Source organism: Ambystoma mexicanum, chromosome 11 (assembly GCF_040938575.1).
Source record: "Ambystoma mexicanum isolate Mex_15411 chromosome 11, UKY_AmexF1_1, whole genome shotgun sequence".
NCBI classification, from domain to species: domain Eukaryota; kingdom Metazoa; phylum Chordata; class Amphibia; order Caudata; family Ambystomatidae; genus Ambystoma; species Ambystoma mexicanum.
In genome coordinates, this window is record NC_090934.1 from 606,381,632 (window position 1) to 606,402,116 (window position 20,485).

Consider the following 20,485-nt stretch of genomic DNA (forward strand, 5'->3'; position numbering starts at 1 on the left):
CCCTTAAACGGAAGTGCAGGGTGGCTGAGAGGAAATGGCATGCTTCATGTACATCCTCTGGCAAACTGGGCTGTCGCCTGCTCCAAAGGCAATACCGGATCTCTGTCCGCACCAAGAAGAGAGCTCACATCCAAGCCTACATCTCTGCTGTATCTAACAACTCGGCTGAACTCTTCAAAATCTGCAAGGAACTGGCCAATCCTGCCGCAGTCTCTACCTCTCCTGTCCCTTCCCAGGCCCTCTGCACGGCACTGGCTTCTCATTTCATCTCTAAAACTCAGGACATCCTGTCCTCTCTCTCTGCCTCTCCCCTTCCTCCCTCTACTCCCTGCTCTTCCTCTGGTTCTTCTTCGGCCACCTCTCCCTCCTCCTTCTCTGCCTTTCCCCTGTTTTCCCCAGATGAGGTTTCTAGACAAGTCCGATCTATGAAAGTCTTGTCAAAACAGGTTCATCCCCGTTCCTCCAAAACCATCAAGAACCACATTGACTCCCTGGCTCTTGCCCTGACCGACTTCTGCAACCACCCCTTCACCACTGGAGTCTTCCCTTCCCCCCTGAAGAACTCCCTTGTGCACCCTCTCCTTAAGAAACCCTCTGCAGACCTGTCCTTCCTAGTTAACTATCACCCATTCTCCATCACACCTTTCCTGGGCAAATTCTTGGAAACGCTGTCCATCTCCCAGCTCAATCTTCATACTGAATCTGTTGGTTGTCTCCATGATAATCAGTCTGGCTTCAGAGCTGCCAGAAGCATGGAAACTGCTCTCCTGAACATCCGTGAAAACCTGCTCTGCAACCTTGATTCCAACACCCCCTGTGCCCTCATCTTACTTGATCTCTCTTTTGCCTTTGACACGGTCAACCATGCCATCCTGCTCAACCGTCTGTTATAACCTGGGGATCTCCGGTCAGGCCCTGGCGTGGCTGAATTATTTCCTCTCTGATCCACCCTCCCAGGTTCAACTTGGGTCCTTCCTCTCCTTTATCTCTAGCTCTACCTCTATCTGTGGTGTTCCCCAGGTCTCTAACCTCTCTCCCTGGCTGTTCAGCCAGTACCTGGCACTTCTTGCCCACCGCATTGCCGCGCTCTGCCCCAACTTCCAGTGCTAGGTGGATGAAACTCAGCTCATTTTCAGGCTACCCTCAGCCACCTCTTCTCCCTCTCTCATCTTTGACTGTCCACCATCCAGGTGTGGTGTGCCGCCAATGTTCTCTGCCTTAATGCCAGTAAAACTGAGATTCTCCTCATCGGCACACCCGCTCCCTCCTTTCCTGTCACTCTCGGGCTGGCCTCTCTTGGCCCTCTTCCTGCTCCCACCTGTGAGGCCAAAAACCTCAGGGTCATCTTCGACTCCATACTCTCCTTCTCTCCTCAAATCTCTGACGTCTCTAAGAAGTCTCACTCCTAGCTGCACCTCCTCAGAGGTATTCTTCTTTTCCTCTCCTTCCCCCAGAAAATCACTGTCTCGAGAGCTCTGGTTCTTTCTAGGCTGGACTATTGCAACAGCCTCTTTCTAAATCTGCTTGCTTCTACTCTTCACCCTGTGCAACTCATCCAGAACAGGACTGCAAGACTTGTCCTTGGCCTCAAGCCCAGGGATTGTATCTCTCCAGGACTGAGATCTCTGCATTGGCTCCCAGTGGCTGCGAGCATTAAGTTCAAAACCCTCTGCAAACCCTCAGGCCTTTTGGGGCCTGGGGCCTCAATACCTTCAACTCTCTCTTCCTAAATATCTTCCTTCTCAAGCTCTTCTCTCATCCGCCTCCAACTCCCTCAGGGTCAGACGCTTCTCCAAGCACCAAGTTGGTGGTAGATCTCTTTCTTCGCCTGGGGTCTCCCTCTGGAACACCCTCCCTGCCTCCCTGAAACTTGAGGCGAATCATCTCCGGTTCCGGAAGCACCTCAAAACCTTTCTCTTTGCTTCTGCTTTCTCTCCTCTTCTCCCCTGCTGACTTCCTGGCTGATACTGAAACTGCACTGGTTACCTGGCCACACTCTGATCTCGGGCTCAGGCCCCCTGCACCGCCAATCACACTCCTGCACTGCCTTCCTGGCAACCCTTGCAGTTGGGGACTGTTTTCTGTATCCCTACAGTCCCACTACCAGCACTTGACACCTGATGTCTGCACTTACCCTTGCACTTACCACCTGCTGGCCATATTTTTACTTTGTTTATCTTATCATCCCATGTACTGCACTGTCCCCTCCCTTCACCGCCCTCCGCACTATCCTCCTTCCCCTTCCCATGCACTTGCACGATCTTAATGACACCTGGCCTAGTAGGATCGCTGTCTGTCTTCCCTCTGTTCCCCCTCCCTTGCCTCGTCGCGACTTGAAACACTTGTGTATAGGCACGTTATAAATGCCATATCATATCATATCAATTAAACAATCAGGTCCTTCAGGGGATCTGCAACAGATGGGGGCATGCCTAGGTGGATCTCTTTGCCACCTGGTACAACAGGAAGTGCCCTCAGTTCGCATCCTCGTAGGGACAGAGCCTAGGCTCCCTGGGTGATGTGTTACAGTTACAGTGGGACAGCATGAACGCATATGCATTCCCTCCCACTCCCGTGGTACACAGCATGATATGCAAGATAGGGGAATCCAAGCTCCTCAGTGTCATTCTGATAGCTCCTTGGTGGCTGGCGAGGCCATGGTTCTCGTAGCTGCTCAGCCTGTCGGACCAGTCTCTGGTGCACCTTCCATTGGGCCCAGCTCATCTACTATTGCAGCAGGGGGGGGGCACAGTAATCCAGCCCACCCCACAGAAGTTAGCCCTCACAGCATGGCTCCTGAACAGCTTGCATTAAAGCATCTGCGTCTGTCGCAGGCTAACCTAGACATCATAGAGGGTGCTAGGAGCAAGGCTGCCAGGAGCCAGTACAAAAGCAAGATGACTATGTTTTGCCACTGGGCGGAGTCTAAGGAGGTTGATCCTCTTACTTGCACGTTGGATGATGTGCTATCCTTTTCAGCACATCTCGCACGCTCGGGGGTGCAAAAAGACACATGCCTCACCTATCTGGCTTCCATTGGAGCCTACCCGAATTCGGAGGAGGATGTTTTTTCATCCTCCAATCCAGTGGTTAAAAGACATTTGGCGGGACTCTCCAGGCTTTACCCGCCTATCAAGAAGCCACACCCTGTGTGGGACCTCACCATAGTATTGGGCGCCTTGGCGCATAAACCCTTTGACCCAATGGCGTCTGCGGACATCAGGCTGGTCACCATCAAGACAGCCCTCTTGGTGGGTCTTGCGTCTGCACGCCGGGTCAGCGAGATCCAAGCTCTGGTGGCTTCCGAGCCTTACACTACCTTTTATAGCGACAAGGTGGCCCTGAGAACGCATCACTCATTCTTGCATAAAGTAGTCTCTTCGTTCCACCTAAATGAGGAGATAGTGCTACCCACTTTCTTCGCGGACCCTAAGGACGATGCTGAGAGGGTCCTGCACTGTCTAGATGTTAGGCACGCTCTAAAATTCTACTTGGACAGAACCAAGAGCTTTTGCAAATCTGAGACTCTCTTTGTCAACTTCGGGGGGGTCAAAGCCAGGATATCAGGCTTCTAAGGCCTCGATAGCAAGGTGGATGGTTTCGGCCATTAAGGAGGCCTATGAAGGGCAGCACAAGCCGCTTCCAACAAATATGCATGCTCACCCTATCATAGCCAAGGCCATGGCAGTCGAATTCCAGAGGCACGTTCCGTGGCAGGTCATCAGCAGGGCAGCCACATGAGCCACTCCTTCGGTCTTCTGCAAGCACTACTGTCTGGATGCTGGCTCCAGGTCAGATGCTGCATTCGGACAGGCAGTATTAAGCAACTTGTTTTCTCAAGGAGGGTCACCTCTCAACCCTGGGGCTACAGTCAATTGAAATCTCCCATACAGTATGGAGGAAAGGAGACTGGACGTAGGAGTAATTATAACTTACTCACCATAGTGACTAATGTACTCCTAGTCTATAGTCCCTTTTCCTCCATATATCCCACCATCCTCCCCCCTAATAAAACGGGTGTCATCAGGCAATGGTAATATTGTCGACGCGTCAATGGGGACTGAGGAGTGGCGCCAGTGGGCGAAGTCGGGGGAGTGCATGCTACCAGGGCCGTGCCCCCACGCACCTCTAAATTTCAAGGGGAAGAAGAATTTTCTGCGAGGGACACCCATACACTATGGATGAAATGGGACTATGGACTAGGAGTACGCTAGTCACTATGGTCAGGAACTTATAATATTTTCTCCTGTGCTATTCCTGGAAAAGGGTTACACTGGGGGCAGTTTTACCGGCCTTCAAGTGGGACAATGTGTTGTGCCAGCCACCACATGGGGGGACATGCTTCCGTATACCCATCATGGAGCTTCGCTCAAGTTCCTGGTGTATGTTGCATGGTGCAAGTGTTGAAAGATGGGCATACAACTTTTTTGATTTTTGCTGTTTTATATAGTGTGAACATGTTGCCTTTCTGATCATTCGGAACTCTACACTTTTCTTGATAGAACTAGAAGAAAAGGCAGCGGTTGACTAAAACTAAGAAGAGCAAGAGGACGTGTTAGGCACTCAATCTAACAGCAGAGGGTCTGGTTGGAGGTGAAATACGGAGGTCAAAATGAAAGGAATAAAGGATTGATTGTGAATTAGAAATCATAGGGCATTTGGAGAGGTAACAGATCTTGATAAAGAGAGCCCATTTCAGCAGGTATTGTGCTCCCCCTGAGTATTCGGCAAACATTACTTTCTTGCTCCATTTATCCCTAAATTGATGTTTACATATGGAACCCAGATTTGAAGGAAGAGTCGGGGATAAGGGGTGCTTGAGATGGTGGCTGCCAGTTGCATATCCTTGAGTATGTAGGAGCTCTGCGCTTGTAGCAGCTCAAAGTAACCCGGGTTAACATCGAGTTGGTACAGTAGAATTCAGAACTCTGCCTGTTTACCCCATGGCATTCTGGGTCAATAAATTCCAACAAGTTACCAAGGGCTGGAGCAAAAACCTTGTAGGTTCAGTGGTAGAACAGCATAAAGGCAGTTATGGATGCAGGGCCTAATAATAGAAAGGTTGGCACCACGATAACACCAGATCGGCGGGGCCACAATGTTATAATAGATGCGACAACATGGCTTTAAGAAACCTTTTGCCCAATGTGCTGCATAACACCACCCTCAAACAGGCATGCACACAACCATAGAAAGGGCCATATCCTTTCTTCCTTCTTTCTCATAGAATCACATTCATTCCATGCCAGTGCATCTCACAATGTCTGTATTGTCTGAGCTCTGCCCTCCACTTCTTCACCCAGATGAAAGAATCAATGGTGGCTTCTTCCAGGTGACAAAGGGTTCCACATCTGCTCCTACTGGGATGCCTGGCTGGTGAGTTCACCCTCTCCTGAAAAGGTTGTGGATCTGCTCTACCCAGTCCCACAGTTCCTTTTTGAACTGGGCCTTTTGGTAAACACATCAAAGTCCTCTCTTATCCCATTGCTGTGTACCGGCCTTTAACGTATGTGTACTAGATTTGTTGTTAGGGGAAACCTATCCTCAATCGGAGTGTGTTTAGGCTTTGCAGAAAACCCACAGCCACGTAAGCCTTTTACCCAAGTAGGGAATACTGTTTACATAAAACATGTCTGCCGTGAATTTCCTAACAGGAAAGAATCTTCAAACTGGGAAGTAAGTTTCCTCTGGCAGTGAGGGCTTGTTCATTCTCCCACTTTGTCTTCCTGTCTAGGGCTGACCTGACCCACCAGAACCTTCCTATTCTGGTCGATAAAGCCTTGTCTTCCTCACTACCTTACTCCTCAACCTTCCCCACCTCCTCTGTATTACTCTCTTCCCCTGTTATGGCTGCTTCTGTGTAACTCCCATGCAAGGTGCTCACAGCGCGTACTTGCCCCATGATTCTACCTCCTCCTTATGATCTCACCACCTTGTATGGTCTTTTCTGCTTCCTCATTGTTTACCCCCTCCTCCTACAACTTCTGCCTTTGTGTCAACACCTCCTGGAAACTTTTGACTTCAAAGGTTACCGCCTCCTCCACTAGCACTGCTTCCTTCTGCCCAATCTCTCCTGCTAATGATACGATCTTCTTTGCTACCACCACCTCTTTCTGTATACTCTCGCCTCCTGATGTTGCCACTTTCTTTGCTGCCACCTCCTCCTTTTGTCCAGGCTCTCCTCCTGATGTTGCCACCTCTTTTGCTGCCATTACCACCCTTTCACTCTCACCTTCTTTTTCTTTTGTTTAAATATTTATTATTAGATACATTGGCATACAGGTCTACTTTGAACATACAAAAATCAATTCAATGTAAATATCTCATATTAAAAACAGTTTTTAAAGATATAAATTGATAATGTCATAAAGGCCTGGCATGCAGAATTAAACAAGATACGTTGTAATGCATAAATGAAATATTTATGCAATATTTTCAAGATAAACTAGTAGGTATGTATTGTATATATTATTGAAAGTTAAAAACATGAAGGACAAACAGGACAAACATGACATACAGAAACTAGGGGGGGAAGTGATGGGATATTATCGACTTGCTATTACAGTTTTAGGGCTAGGTACTGTATGTTGTAAATATTCTGTGAACGACCTCCATTTCAATTTGTGTCTGCTTGATAGAAGTGGGGATGCGGCATTGCATTTCTCTTTCTATGAATATTACAAATAGATTTCCACCATATTTTACAGTGCAGTTGTTTAAGGTCTTTCATATTCGAGGTAATAGTTTGAATAGCTATTGCAATAAAAAGATCAAACAAGAGCCCATTGTTTTTACAAAATAGCTGGCATAATGGCTGTGCTTCCTAGGTGTAGAAATGAAATGCAAAATTATTGTTGCAAGTGAAAAATGGATTTTAACACATTCCATACAGCTTTCCAAAATGTTTTTACATGAATACACTCATATATTAGATGTTTAAAAGATCCTATCGTACATAGGCAGCTCCAACAATTTTCATCTCGTGAGAAACCTCCTTTGAATAGAATAGATGGAGTTCTAAAGGCCTTGTGGTGAAAGAAATATTTGAGCAAACTTGCTGATACAATAACTTTTAAAATGTCTTTCCAAATCAGAGGCCATTTCAGTTGAGAATCCACCAAAGAGCAATCTGATTTCCAATCCATTTGGCTTTTCCATGGAGCTGTATTCTCTGACACAGATATAAGTATTTTGTAAAACATCGAGGCATTAAACGTTAGATTGAGCAAATGTTGCATTTTGTTATCTTGATACATATTATGACAATGAATTAGCACATCTTAATAACCTACAATCGCATCAACCAAATTTAAGTATTGGCACATGAAAGTCTTGGGAATATGATATTTGATTACCATTTCATTGAGTTATTCCATTAATATAAAAGTGTCCCACAAATCTAATGCCATGAGAGGGCCATGGTTTCCAACATATCATTTTTTTATTGATCTTAATTAGCAGATTTATCCAAAGATATGGGGATACACATTGTGATGTTTTCGAGACATATGGCAGTCGATATGCCCTAAGATAAATAATGGTAGTGTTAATACTACTACTGGCTATACATCTATCGGATCTTTTGATGTATGGGCAATCCACTAGGATATGAGTGGAAACCATCGCTCTCTCAAAAAGAAGCCAATTTGGTGGCCTCAACAAAGTGTGTGTAAACCATAGTTTAGCTTGACATAGAACAAACGCTATGTGATATTTTTTTTAATCAGGGAGACCAATTCCACCATCTGTGCTAGGGGCTTTAAGTTTATAAGCTGAAATTCTGTTTCTTCTTTCCCCAAAGGGACTTAAGAATGTATGTATCCAGGTATTTAAAGAACGCAGCAGGACGGTAGATAGGGAGCTTGTATAGTAAATAAAAGATAATTGGAGCAATGGACATTTTGATGGATTCCAACCTTCCCCACCATGACAAAAAGAAAGGAGACCATGAGTTGGTGAGATCTTTGATTCTATTAAGGATTTTCATGGTGTTTTGTAGTATCTTTAATTGAGGAGGTTACTATGGTACCCAAATATTTAATCCCTCTGGGTCACCATTTCATTCCTAGATTGGAGCAGTGGTGTCTGGTACAATATATATTCAGTGGTTGAATTTGTTATTTTTCAATATTAAGTTTGTAGCCAGATGCTAAGGAAAATTGCGAGATGATAGCGAGTAAATTATCAAGACAAGAGTTTGTAATCTGTAATAGAAGTAAAACATCATCTGCATACGCAGCCGTTTTTACATGGATGTGATCATGTTGGATTTGAAGGATGTTTTCGTTTTGTCTGATTGCCTCTAGCAATGGTTCTATAGCCAGGATAAAGAGAAGAGGGGATAGTGGGCAGCCTTTGCGGGTTCCTCTGCTAAGAGGAAAATAGGAGGATATATGTCCATTGCCAAAACCTACGGTTTTGGGGTTGGTATATAACATTTTTACTATTGAAATAAACAAATCAGGGATATCATGCTATTGAAGAGCTTTGAACATAAAATCCATTCCACCCCCTGTCAAAAGCGTTATCAGCATCAAGTGCTATAGCTGCATAAGGATTAGTGGAAGTCTTAATTATGTTGATGACATTTGTGAAAAGTCTAATATTCGTGGAAGATAACCTTCCCTTGACATATCCTACCTGGTCATTTTTAATTAAGTTCAGGCGAAAGGGATTTAATCTATTAGCTAGGGTTTTTGCTAGGATTTTACAATCGGTATTGATTAAGGAAATAGATCTATCATTTTGAACTGATTCACGTTCTTTATTTGGTTTGGGAAAGACAATTAACATTGCTTCAGAAAAAGAGCCCATAGCTTTTTCATTAGAGATGAAGGAGGAATAGAGTTCATGGAGTTTCGGAGTCAGGAGATCTTTGAAGTGAGATAAAAAGTCTATCGGGAATTCATCTGGTCCTCGGGCTTTTCCATTTTTAAGATCTTTTATAGCTTGATAAATTTCATTAACTTGTATAGGTTCATTTAAGGTTTGGAAATTAATTGTGGTGTCTGAATGACAATGTACATTTCTGAGAAAGTCTGCAGCATGAGTGTTGTTGGGTAATGATTCTGAAGAATATAATTTCTGATAAAATTTGCAGAAGGCTTGTAGAATGTCCTCATCTTTAAGAACTCTATTTCCATTTTGATCTTTTATGACTGTAATTTTGTCACTCTCACCTTCTGTTACCTCCTCCTTTCCTAGCATCACCTCCTTCAGTTTGTTGTCCTCTCGTGATGTTTTCATCTCTTTTGCTGCCACAACCACTCTTTACACTTTCGTCTCCTGATGTTACCACTGCCTTCTGTACACTCTCCCCTCCTGATGTTACCAGCTCCTTTACTAACTCCACCTCCCTCTGTTCACTCTTCCCTCGCAATGTTAAAGCGTTGTTCTTCTCCCCCTCATCACCTCACCTTCTCCAGTACCACCAAATTTCCAGCTTCCTCAGCTTCTCCAGCAGGGTCTTCTTCCACCACTCTCAAGCCTTCTCTAAACGTGAGGCCTCCTACTTCTGAAACCTACACTGCCAGACAGGGCTGCTTGGTTTATATATGGAGATTCCCTTCCCCATGGGTAGGATTCTGGTCATGGTCTGAACCTGTGACTGCCAATTGTTGGAAAGGTAAGGGTGTGCACTTGTGACTCCTAATTGTTGGCCTGCCTTTGGTTGGTGTATCCAGCCTCACCTGGGTCCACAGATACGGACAGGTGTGCGAACCTCACAGGTGTGTGAAAGATCTGTTTGCAGTCCCAATGGGCCTCCTCCTTAGAGGTCCTCAATGCAGGGAGGGATCCTTGGTGTTTGTGGTTCTATGGTGATTGGCCCTTGGCAATGAGCTTGGCCATGGGAGAGAGACCCGGGTTCCTCCAAACCCATCACCCACTGGCTCAAGATGGGACCTGGCCTGCTGGGTCACACTCCTGGTGGTCTGCAGGCCCACGCAGGTTACTTCACCTTTAACCATACAATGCAAATACATTACAATACCAAATCCAGGTGGGCACTAGTGAATGCACTGAAGATATTCACTGATCTCTAGTGCTCTGATCCACTCCTAAATGCAAAGCTGAATAACATTGTGTACGAACAGTCAATAGCTCTTACAACAAGCAGGTATGGGTTGCAGAATGTGTGCAGCTTAAGACAGTCTGTCTGTGGAGTCAACCAAGACACTGGTCGACTTGATATGGGCATTGGGAACTGCAGAGCTTGCACGGTTAGGTCAGGTCACCATATTAGGCTACAGATGTTGGCAGGTAAATGGCGATGTTCACAAAGTGCAAAAGTGGGGCCAACTGCAGTGTGCTGTAAGGTCTCCAATTTTCAGTATTTTCTATGTCAGAGTGCTCTGAAGAGAGCTGTGTTGCTGTGGCTTTGGACTCAGAGAAAGCATTTAATAGGGTTGTAACCCCCGGCCCAAATGGGGTCTTTAAAAGGGGGTCATGGAGAAGTATATAAATAAATATAAAAAGAAACCACAAGACACAAGTTGGTTTTAAAAAGCAATTTTATTCAGGGTGAAATGTGTTTGTTTTAGACGTTGGACTTAACTGACTGTACCACATTCCCCACCATGAGGGACACATGGAACCTTGAGGAGGCTGAAAGACAATGAGCAGGCCTCCCCTGCCAAGAGACAGAGATGTGGTCTGGACTGAAAAAAATACATTAGAAGGTGACATTTGAAAGGAGAGGCAGGAGAAAGAAGGGCAGTGAAACTAAAGGAGTGTAGAAAGGATAGAAAGACAGAAAGACAAGAAATCTGTGTTCCTTGGGGGTACCTGCCTCAAGCGCCCCCCCAGGGTCTCCTGATGGGGGTTGACCCGGGATGCGTCTCTGCCAGCTGGAGCTCGGCGTAAAGGTCAGCCCCAGGTCGCATGTGTGGAGCGACCTGGGTGAATGAAAACACCCACGTGTGCGGGGCGGTCCCCAAGACGGGAGCGTGGAGGGAGGAGGGTGGGAGTTGAACGCGCGGCTCGCTAGGAGGAGGGGGAGATGGCCTTGCAATGTTTCGCGGGTCTACATTTATCAAGTAGTATGCACATCATTATAGAGACGGAAAACTGAGGTATGTTAGCACAATTGCATGTTTACATGTATGCATTAATTTATGGATGTATCATATGAGCTTATGGGCACTGTTTATTTTACACTTCTTCGTGGTTCATGAGTACTATGTTCACAGAATCAGTAAAAAGCTTTTGTTAACATCACATCATTCACAGTTCTTCATTTTGTTGCGGCGGGCACATGGGGAAAGCTAGCATAGAACGTGAGGTAGAACGAGGTTGGTGTATACGTCAACATCAGTGACAAGTTACAATGTTATACTTACGATTGGACTGATGTTCAAGGGTAAAAACAATTACTTCGAATGACATCTCATTTGACAACAAGTGGGGTGTGTTACTCTAAATGGCTGGTATATGTTGCAACACATAAAATCATATCATGCATAGGGATTTTGTACATTGCTTTTTAAATATTGCGTGGTAGCAATGACCTTTGGTTGGTGACAATAGGTTAGAATTTACATATGTTGGACAACTTTACATGTAAGTGTTCTGGGGTGGGCAAGGGTCGTTCCATTTTGATATGAACATCCATTTTAATATGAACAATCAACATTATGAGTTTTGAGCCTCCTCGCAAATGGCTTAGCAGCATGGGTAAGACTGGGTGGCACATGGGTTTAACATTCAGGTCTGACACTTCAAACGGGGAACAGGGTAGGGGGTTAGGCACAGCATATATCATGAATGTTGGGGTCTGCAAGGGGTCAAGGCATGTTTGATAGGGACAGCTCTGCTTTTTCCCAGACCTCAACTTAAGCTCCGGGCACCGTCAGGGCAATGATGTACTGCGGAAGGTAAATGATAGTGTTTGTTCTGTTACTTGTTCGCGCCTAGTTGCTCGTGAGAACAGGCCTTCAGTGGAGCCGCCATGGGGAGGAGGCTGGGGGAAGTGCGGGCTCGCTGTGCACAGTTAAGTGGGGGAGAGCTGCAGCTCTGCGGGCTGCTTGTTACACAGAGGCCTGAATTAGTGTTCTCAAAATGGAGTCTAAGTGTATTACAAAATGGAGTCTCTATCATGATACAAGGTGAGCCGTGCAGTCTCATGTGTCGGCCCGCAGCCATCCTGCATTCCGTGCCCAGGCGCATGGGTGGCTACCGACGAGTCATAAGCCTCACGTAGGAGAGGAGTGTAGGGGGAGGGGAGTTCTAAAGAACTTTCCTCCCATACACATCCCAGAGAGTTTGAACAAATTATTATATCAGGTGTTAGCATTTTCTATTAGGTTAGGCCTATCCCAAATTCAACACACACTAGCACCTCTTTGTAGTTGCCCCAGCTCTCATGCTAAAACTCCAGAGGGATCCTGACGGGAACATGATGACGACCAAACTCCCAGGGATTGGGAAAGAACCTCTTCTGAAACCTCTAGTGACTTCGACTCTGATAGCAAAGAGGAGGCCTGCTTCAGGTACAGCTGAAACAAAACTCCCAAACAGTGTAAATCCCATTGAATCTCTGTTAGATAATCAGATTCAGGTGGATCTAAGACACCAGGAGGGATTGGATAGACTAACCCTCCAACAACAAAGACCAATCCTCCCACATGGCATTTTACAGTACTACCCTGCGGGAGAAGACCTAGGATATTTCTTCCTTAACTTTGAAAGATTGGCCCATCAGTTTCAGTGGAACGAGAACAATAAGATATGTTAAAGGGAGAAAAACAGGCCTCCTATCAAACCCTGAACCCCCTGGGGACAACACCCTTTGAAGATATTAAGACAGTTTATTATACTGGGTTGGGCAGATGGAGCATTTTTACCGCCCACCCTCTAATGATCATAGAGTAGTGGGTACAGAAGCTCTCTGGGGAAGATATAAAATTGTACAAAAGGGAAACCTGGGAGAGAGTTTGACGAAAAGAAGAACAATGATACAACCAGGGTAGGGAAAAATTAAGACCCATACCTCTTGAAAGAAAAGAACTGACAGCTCCTGAAATATCTTGCTTGTCCTGTAGAGAAAAGGGTCACTTGGCTAGGAACTGTCCCAAGAACTGAGAGAAGAACCTGTGAAGGTAGGCTGGATGGTAGGGGAAGAGTATAATATTCTCCCTGGTGATTGTCATGATCTCTGCTTCCAAAAGGTCAGGGTTTTCCCAACTCCCTTGGAAGCAGATCCATAACCCAGGTTCCGAGTGCCAACCAGTCCCAATTGGGACCTTTTGGACCCAGTCCTGGTGCCAGTGGCACCAGGCTCATAAATATGCCCAGTCCCAGCGCTGGAAGCGCCGGGCTCATAATGCTTGGGTGGACTTACCTGCAGCAGACCATGCTGCTTACTTGCCTGCCAGTTGAGCCTCTGATCCTCTTCTGTTTGGAACTACTTTTCCTGTTGGGTGGGGCAGGAGCCACTCCCTAGATTCAGAACACTGGAACTCTTCTGGAAAGCAGGAACTCTTTTCTTACCTAGGCGTGGCTGTGGAAGGAGACACCTAAGCACTACAGGAGGCTATTTAAACCACACCCGATGGATGAATCTTGCTTTGCGTTATTCTGCATCCTCTGCAGCAGAACGCTCATCGTGTCTTCTGCATCTGATCCTGGGCCTAAGGAAAAAGGCTTACCATCCTGAATCCAGTCTTCAGCAACACCTATAAAGACAAGAAAGAACAGGTTAGCATTACGGTCTTCAGTGACAGCTCTTCACTTACCTGGTCCATCGGCTGTCACCAACGCCTCGCGCTGCATTCCGGCATCTGAAAGACAAAGGCTTACCTACTCTTCGTGGGCTCCGGAGGTCTTCACACTGCATTCCGGCATCCTCTTCGCACGCTCCGGAGGCCTTCGGCGCTGCATCCCGCATCTGAAAGACAAAACAAGGTGCGTTTAAAGACATTGGGGAACTTTAATACTCACGTGCCATTACTCCTTTCCACATCTAACCCAGTGGGTATTCCGGCACCCTGCAGCCGCTCCGAACTTGTACCTGCAAAATAAAAAGACAGTTAGAGCGCATCGTGAAGCAGGCAACAAGCGCTTACTTATGTGCTTCCAGGCGCTTCTATTCATCACACGGGCTCCATCTTCAACTCACTTCAGCCCGTCATCCGCCATCGCCGGAACCCTGCAAAACAAGAAACATCATTACTAAAGACTTTAAAGACATTAGAATTACTCGAAACTTACAGTTCGTGCAGTAAACGACGGACAGCAGTCCTCTGAAGTCAAGAGGCCTGCTCCCCTTATCCAGTGAAGAAACTGGTTACAGCACCCTGCCCCGAGGCAGATGGAGAGCACGGCGTTCACTTACCTAAGGTGAGAGCGTTAACCTTTGGGGTTCTACAGGAGAAGAGAAAGGGAAGAAGAGAGAGACATTCAATAACCCAGTTCCGTAATCCCATATTTTCTATCTGCAGACATCTTACCCTTCGAGTCAGACATACAGTGCACAGAGGTCCAGCCCAAAGAGCCAGCCGGGTGTTACACATCACCTTTGAAGATACGGTATACGCCCAGTCAAGACCGGCGCCTCTACGGGAATCAGGTGAGCGTTACAGAGATGAAGAAGAAATAGAGCCCATCAGTAATTGCCTCTGTGTTTCAGACCCTTTTCAAATGCATGAAACAGTTTTAAAAAAGGCAGCCTGGCATCTGCTTTAATCTATTCAGGCAGTAGACAAACAGAAATACAAACTGACCTTATAGCGGCAGAGGACATAGGACCTGTCTCAATTACAATTGTTGATAGATAGATCCATGTGAACTAAAGCCGTCATCCCTGGACTCCCAGACAAAGTCACCATAGGGACTGACTACCCAAACCGTGGCACATCATTTCTTGAACACCTTTCTTTTGCATACATTGTTATCCCACACCATTTTGTATTTAGAAGTAAGGATTGGCAATAGGTTTATTAGTATTGGCCTTTTTATTTTGAGACTCCACTAGGACTGCGTTATTATTATTTTATGGTTGTAGCTTGTTCCCATCCTTACATTTAGGTTTAGATAGGCGTTTTACCAACCCAATGAAGTTCAATAATCACCCTTGAACTGTGATCACTTGTGTCTGTCTACACTCTTTGATACCATGCCTTCCTTATTTGTGGTGTCAGGTGGGATGTGTCTCAATTGAGACAAATTGGGGGACCCCAAATTCCAGAAACTTAGTCACAGAGCATCAGATCCCTCCACCGCCACAAAAGAATCCATAGGCTTTGACATTTGTAGTAGCAGAGATACTACTATCCCTCCAGGGAAAAGAGGGATGGTTACCACAGACTTTATCCTAATATCTAACGGTTGTTATATAACACTTGCCCCAAAATCTTGCCAAGTCTGGAAGTTTGGTCTGCATGTTTTAGCAGGCGTCATAGGTCCTGACTTCCGGGGAGACGTAAAGGTTCTCTTGTAGAATCATGACAGAACTTCATTTGAAATACATTGTGGGGACAAAATTGAACAGGGAATTCTTGAGAAGGCTTTATTTCCCTATTTTAACGAATAAAGTAAACCAGACAAAACTGAGAGAGGTAGATTAGACCTTGCAGAGGCTGATGAACCATCCACCATTGAGGCAAAGAGGGAAGAAAAACCTACCATCCTTCACGATTTAGTTTTCACTCTGAGAAATGAACCAGCACTCGCAGAGGCTTTTGTACAGATGGTATCTGAAGGAGAAGGACAAGAAAGGGGAAGCCCCTTTTTCTTCCTGAAACAGGGATTACTGTATAGAAAGGAAACCTCCAGAGAAGGCCTAAGTAAAGTGCAATTAGTAATCCCCAAGACCCATCGTAAGATTGTGTTAGAGATTGCCCATTCTCATTTGACAGGGGGGCATTTAGGACAATCCAAGACCCAGCCTCACATTAGTGGGAAGTTCTACTGGCCCGTTATCCATGCAGGCATGAAGAACTTTAGCCAGACAGGTGAAATATACCAGAAAACCAGTGCACATATCCTCTTATTTGCCCCTCAGAATACTTTACCCATCATCAAAGTCCCTTTCTGCCGAATTGGGATAGACATCATTGGGCCATTGGCAACCTCTAGACTCAGTAATAACTATGTTCTCGTAATTGTTGATTACTCTACCCAATACCCAGAGGCGATCCCTATGCAGAACAATGAAACCCAACAAATCTTAACATTTTACTATTCTTTTCTAGGGTTGGTTTCTCCAAGGAAATTCTAATGGATTAGGGATCTAATTTTATGAGCAAAGGGATGAGTGAAGTCAAGGAATTACTACATATCTCCACTTTACCACCCCCAAACGGACGGGCTGGTTGAGAGATTCAATAAAGCCTTTTAAATGATTTTGAGAAAATTGGTAGATCAGGATGGAAAGGACTGGGATAGTATCATCCCATGTGCCCTATTTGCAGTGAGGAAAACCCCTCAGGCATCCACCGCTTTCTCTGCCTTTGAACTACTTTATGGTAGAGAACCAAGAGAAGGCCTAGACATGCTCTGGCAGACCTGGGAGGAAAGGGAAGAGGCACCTATTCGCCTTTCACAAACAGCTACCCAATTACGAGAGCATATGAACCTTGTTCGAAATTTAGTTAACACTCACATGGAAAAGCTCAGGCACAACAAAAGTCCACCTATGACAAGCAAGTAAATGTAAGGAATTTTTCAGTAGGACAAAAGATATTAGTCCTCTTATTTACATCTGAAAATAAACTTGTCTCAAAGAGGTATGGGCCTTATGAGGTACTAGAGCAAACTGGGACCTGTACGTATAAAGCAAAAGACCCACCTTTACTATGTAAATTTCTTAAAGGAGTGGAAAGAAAATCCATCCACCTCAATATTGTTTTGTGTAATACTGCAGGATTAATTAATGTAGCATTTATATAGCGCTACGAACACTTAGGTATCTGAGCACTGCTTATTAGTACCCACAGTGTTTGGTACTCATTTTTCGACCTCAGAAGGTTAAAAGGCTGAGTTTGGCCCTGACGGGATTCGAACCTGTGTGAGCAGGCTCTGCACAGATGTCAAAGCGTGCACTCTACTCGCTGTGCTATCGGACTGGCAGGAGATAGAGAACTCAAAACGTATTCCTCAACAGCTATCTGGACAGAAGCAAAAAGACTTAAACGACCTGGTCATGACATTCTCCGATGTATTCTGTGGAAAACCAGGGAGAGTACAAGGCATATGAGAACTCAAAAGGGAAAAGTGGTCCATTTAAAACCCTACAGACTCCCAGAAGCCTGAAAATAAATAGTGGTAGAGGAAGTTAAAAAAAGGCTGAGAGCAAATATTATCGAACCTTTTTCCAGCCCATGGTCCTCCCCTATTGTAACATAATACAATTTTGCCTGTTATCCTCATAAAGAGGGCAAGTGGATCTCATGTATTAAGTACTCTTTCCTGGAGCTACAAAACATACAGTTGTCAGAGTTTACTGATTCCCATTTGGCAGTAAATTTCCCAGTGATTAAATGCCCAGGCGAAATTTTTTAATAAACTATATTTGCTAAATAGGCTTCTGGATCAGGGGAGCCTTTGATGGAAAAATAACCGGTGGCCAAAGATCTCCCGCGATTCTCAATTATTATTTGAATCAGCCATTCTGGGAAGGTCATCTTTGCTCCCCTATTTGATAGTTCTCCAATTAATAAAGGGTTATTCCAAAGATGCTCCAAGCCTAAATCAACTACAACCTCTCTAGTACCTTCCATCCATGGCAATGAACTTTCACTCGGCGTTCTTAAAATTTCCATCAGCACTTTGAGAAAGGGGAACACCAGACTCTACTCTAATATAGGAGCACCCTGATCTGAGCTTTATTTCATTTGCCACTTATTTCTAGTTCAATGCCTAAGAGCACACTATGGACAGCTTTTGGTAGTGCTACCAGGTTTTAAAAAAAAAAAAAGCGTTGAGCGTGAGCCCTCAATACTTCAATATTTGGGTACACATCGCGCCTTCCAAGTGTTTTGAGTAGCTTCAAATAGCCTCTCCTCTCCTGGTTAAAGCCAAATCACTCTTTTCAATCAGTTACATTTGTAAAACTGTTTTTGAAGGGCTATTGGGACTAGGAGATCAAATCTATACCATCGGCAAACAGTGGAATAACCAGTGATTCTCCCTTGAGACTGGGGCAATGTGCAGGTAGAAAGGCAATTTCTGTAGCTAATTTATTTAGAAAGAAACAAGACAGAAGAGGAGCTAAAACACAAACTTTGCAATCCACCCTTTTAACTGTTAGTGTTCTGGAGGTTTCACCACATGGGCCCCATTGCACAGTTCTTAATATACAATTATTTTGTTGAATTGAGTAAGCGCATACATTGGTTTCAACATGCTCCCCAAAGGTAATCTAGATACATGGTTGGTAGCTCTTTTTGTGTCAATAAAAGTATGTTAAAGGCTTCATCCATTAAAAATACATGTTTTTGAACCAAGAATTGGAGCTCAAAAACCTGGTCAACTGTGCGTGGCTCTGTCTTTTCCAACCGCCTCTGAGAGGTGTCTCATTGATAACACCAAAATCATCCAGCAGCAGTGACACCAGTTGCAAGTGATCTGCCATGTATCATTATCACTTTTGTGAACAGTTACACAACGCCTGTCTCAATCGTCGATCCTGCTTAGTAGTGAGTATATTCCATTTCCATTTTAGGGAACAGCATCCCACAGCACAGTAGCACTGAGTGTGGACGAGGTCTGTACATTCTAGTGCGAAGCCATTTGCATGAACTACCATCTGACGTGGGACTCTTGTCTGTTTTTGTACTGTGCATAAGTAAGGGGGGTTCTGGGAGTTTCTCTCTACCAGCCCATATCCCAGATTCAGTCTCAACCAGAGTCTTTAGCGCACCATCCTTTCACAGAAGATACATTTCCACTACATATCAAGGTCAGCCCAGCACCGAAATGCCAGGCAATTGTCTTCTGAACAAGAGTACCAACAGAAACCCCAGGCACGTGTTTCGGCCTGGTAGGGCCTAGACAGTGAGGTGGAGGTGTGCTTCTCTAAAAAACAGTAACCAAGGGTTCCACATCTGGATTACCCTAGTAACTTAGTGTAGAGGTGGAGCCAAGTACCCCCTCCCAAAGCTCCTCCCCCATGCTGTCTATATGTTGGGAGCCAGAGTGTGAGACATGTGCAGTACCGGTGAAAATACTGATACCGAAAAGGATATTGGAAGTAAGATTCCCATTGAGGAAGCCATACAAGCATTCATGACAATATGATGGACATTTGAAGGAAATCTCTGAAGAAGTGTGAAAACTGAGCAAATAAAAAGCCTAGTGACATCATACAGTGCAGAGCTGACACACTCAGAAGAGGCTGAATAGTATAGACATTCTATAGAAACAAATAATGAAGAAGATATCAAGTTATTTTACAAGTGTAGAAATACAGTAATGCAAGTAAACAAAGTATTCTTAAAGGCTGGCTATGTAGTGAATAGATTGCGGCGATGCGCCAACGTATATGCATAGGAATGTATGGACTATGCATGATTCCATAATGAATTTTAGCAGAGCTAGATCCATTGAAAAGAAAGGCTTTTAGTGTGTCGCAGTTGGAAAAGTAATCGACATTCGGAGGTGAATCCAAGAAAGGCTTGGTTGGCCCAGCACCAGGAAGTTAAGGCCACCGTGAACCTGAATGTTCATGCAGTAGTTACAGAACGTGTGAAAAGAACAAACTCCTGTCTTGGATGAGGAGTGAGAACATTGAAGACATCAGAGGTTCATCATTTAATAGTATTTTAAATACGTGGATGGATGAAAATAGATACTGAGTTGAGCTGTATCGGAACCGAGAGACAGAGTATGCCTATACTCCCTCTTATTCTCAGGCACGAAGAACATTTCCAAGGCCAGTGTTCAAAGGGCTAATTGACTGGCAGACTGCAAAAGTGATGATTGATGACAGGCTAATTGGTGGGAAGCTATGGTTATGACCAGCCCACCAGCACCTGGATGTTAGCCTGTGTGCTGCTTGCGTAGGTGGAATATTACAGAGGGGTACACGAGTGCCAACCAATAATAGGACAGGTAGTAGAGAGCCCTATAGTTTGTTTAACCAATGGGATGTTGTGTATTTGATGACCTTCATAGTGACATGCACTAGAGGAGGGCTTAGTTGCCCCACCTGATGATAGAGACCCAATCACCTTCCCAACAAGTATGGAACGCATACCTAGAGGTTCCCTGTAATCCTATCACATCCCCAAGTAGGTTTTTGTAGTTTGCAATGTAGATTGATGTCAATGATGACAAACCTTTAGTATATAGGCTATGTTTTTATGAAATGCATTGAGAAGATCGAGCAAGTTCTTTGATGTTCGTTATACTCCCCGTTTTAGATAATTGATATTAAAACAGACGCACTTTGCCAACTTCCTGAGTCATTTTGATTATTGATGTTTGAGTATATTCTGCATCCCCATCTATCTCAAAGTATTGTTACCTCGTCTTAAAGGGCTTGTGT